The following is a 2694-nucleotide window of genomic DNA, read 5'->3' on the forward strand; positions in this document are numbered from 1 at the left end:
GGGTGGGGCTCTCTCAAGGGCTGGGAAGAGGGGACCAGAAACTTAGTATCAAGAGAAATGATGTAGATTTCTACTTCTATTGAAATTTTATCAAGATAATTATGGATGCACATGGAGGGGTAATAATACAGACATTCCAGGCATATGCAAGGGGTAGCAGGCTAAAGACTGTCAATTAAACCACTGGAAGAATTTTTTTGTTTTGTTTTTTGTTTTTGGTACCAGGGATAGAGCTCAGGACCTTGTACTTTCGAGGCAGGCGAGGTGCCACTGAGCTAAATCCCTGGCCCGTGGAAGAGTTTTTAAAATCCCAACACCCTACACCCAAAGGTACAGAGGAATCCATCATGCCATTCCTGGGTCTACAACAAAGATGACTGAAAACAAACGTTCAACCAAAGCTGCTCACAGGAGCCACAGGAGAAAGCAACCCTGATGCCCACCAAATGATGAGGGGGCACAAAACAGCATGAGCTACCCACTCAATGGGGAATTACTCGACCCTAAAAAGCAGCAGGCCCCAAAATGTGCATGGTTCGAGGAATGTCAGAAACTTCCTGCTTGGTGAGAGGCCGGACACGGAAGAAGCCGAGCTGTGTAAAACGTCCAGAACAGGCAAATCCGCAGGGAAGGGGCTGGATGCGGATAAGTGCAGGGCCCCTTCCGGGAAGGAAGTGTCCCAGGGCCAGACAGTGACGACTGCGCAGACCTGTGACCATGTGAGATGCCAGAGTCATGCTCCAGATGGTCACAGTCCAGAGGTGGCTCGGGGAGACCAGGCGGCAAACACCCATCCCAAGCAGAGGGTACCTGGGAGGGACGAGAATGCCCATGAAAGGAGACTTTGGCCTTCTCCGGGACACTCTGGGTCTGTTCAAGGCATCCTTGCAGTTCTTGTGTTGTCGGAAAGTAATTTTAAAAGCAGGGTGCCCAGTTCTGAGGTCACAAGGAGGAAAGATGGGCCACCCCTGCCCTGCAGCGGCCCCTCAGCCAGTGACGGGGCCCACACTTCATGCAAGGGAGGCAGGCCCCTCCTGCAGGCATATTAATAGGTGACCCATTTATCTGGGAGCCCGGCTACAGGGCCGGCCCAGCCTGCACCCTGGCCACCCACTCCACGCCTTATCTATCAGTCCAGTAACACAAACATCTTGCTGGCCGGGTGGCTTTTAAAGGTGCATTTACAAGCAGCCGCCTTTGAAGCTTTATCTCACCTCCCTCCCACTCAGGGATAAAACCCAGGTACTGGCCTCTCCCGGGGCCAGGCGTTCTGCCCCCAATTGGCCCAGGAAGCAGGGCCGGGGACCACAGGAGACTTCATCTTTCTGCGGGGTGCTGGCATAGAATGTGGGGCCCCGCTCCCCAGCTGCAGGAGGGGCCCATGGAGCAGCCCTCAGACTCTGCCCTGGCCACAATCTGCAGGGTGGTGTGGAGTGGGTTTCTCTTGCTGTCTCTCGGAGCCTGGTGCTCATTGCTGCCCAGCACCAGCCCAGTACGGAGGCGACAGCACCTCTGGGTGGCATGAACTGGGGAGTGGATGCTGAGACAGGACCTCACTGAGTCTCACCAGAGCCAGGACCCAGGGCCAGAACGAAGTCTCTAAGGTAGTCGAGAATTGCCCCTCATCCAGGCACAGTGGCACACACTTGGCCTCCAGAGACTGGGGAAGCTGAGGCAGGAGGATCACACCTCTGAAGCCGCAAATGGACCGTGCTTGCCTCCTGAGGCACCGGGTTAGCTGCCAGAGCCAGAAAAAAAAGAAAGATGTGGTTCCTAGATGACTGCACTGTCAAACAGAAGGACGGGCAAGTGGACAGTGAAGGACGGCACCCCGAGTCTCTCCTGCTTCCTCTCTCCTGCCCTTGCTCCTCTGCCCACAACTCTGAGCATGGCACTGGAAGGGGGAGCCCATCTCAGGCACAGCTGGCCCTGTGGTGGCCCTCCCCAGGAGGCTCCCTGACTGTGCCTCTGTCGTGGCACCTGGGGAGGGGCACCCTGGCCATCTCAGAGGTGCTGGCTCTGCTGGGACAGTGGGAAGCCTGCCGATCCACTGGACCTTAACATTGGCCCAGCTGACTCCACCTTCCTGAGCAGAGCCAGCCAGCAGGCGCTCAGCGACCTCGAGTCAGATGGCCAGGGAAACAGGCTCCTCCAGAGTCTGCAGCAGGTGGGAGTCGACAGCTCCCTGGGGCTCCCCCCATCCTGCCCAGCCTCAGCAGCACCCACATGCACAGCTTTCCCCACTGTATCTCAGGCGTGCCACTGGCCCTGCACACCTGAGACTCACAGACCAGCCCTGCGTTCTTCATCCCCGGGGCTGGCACCAGCTCACGTGGCCAGGATGGTCAGCCCCTGGTTTACGGGCTTCGGCAGAGCCGGGGTCTCGTGGTTGCCCCCCTGACAGTGCTCAGGGCAGAGGACACCCGCATCTGCAGCTGAGAATCTGCTACGAACCACCACCCAAAGGACTCGGGTGGCGAGGGCCTGGGGCCGCTGTGTCCCGCCGGAGAAGGCTGATCCACAAGCCCAGCCCGGCCTTCTGCCTGCCAGCAAAGCTGAGCCTACGTCTGTGCCCATTCCTGCTGCCCCACCTGTGCCCTGCAAACTACCGCCCTGTCCCACAGAGGCACAGTCCCCTGAGCTTGTCCTCCCCACCCCACTGCTCTGAGCAGTGCAGGCCAGCGCCCTCTCCTG

This window comes from Heterocephalus glaber, unplaced genomic scaffold (assembly GCF_053883595.1).
Source record: "Heterocephalus glaber isolate CG9 unplaced genomic scaffold, H.glaber_assembly_v1.0 deba00001673, whole genome shotgun sequence".
Taxonomy (NCBI): Eukaryota; Metazoa; Chordata; class Mammalia; order Rodentia; family Bathyergidae; genus Heterocephalus; species Heterocephalus glaber.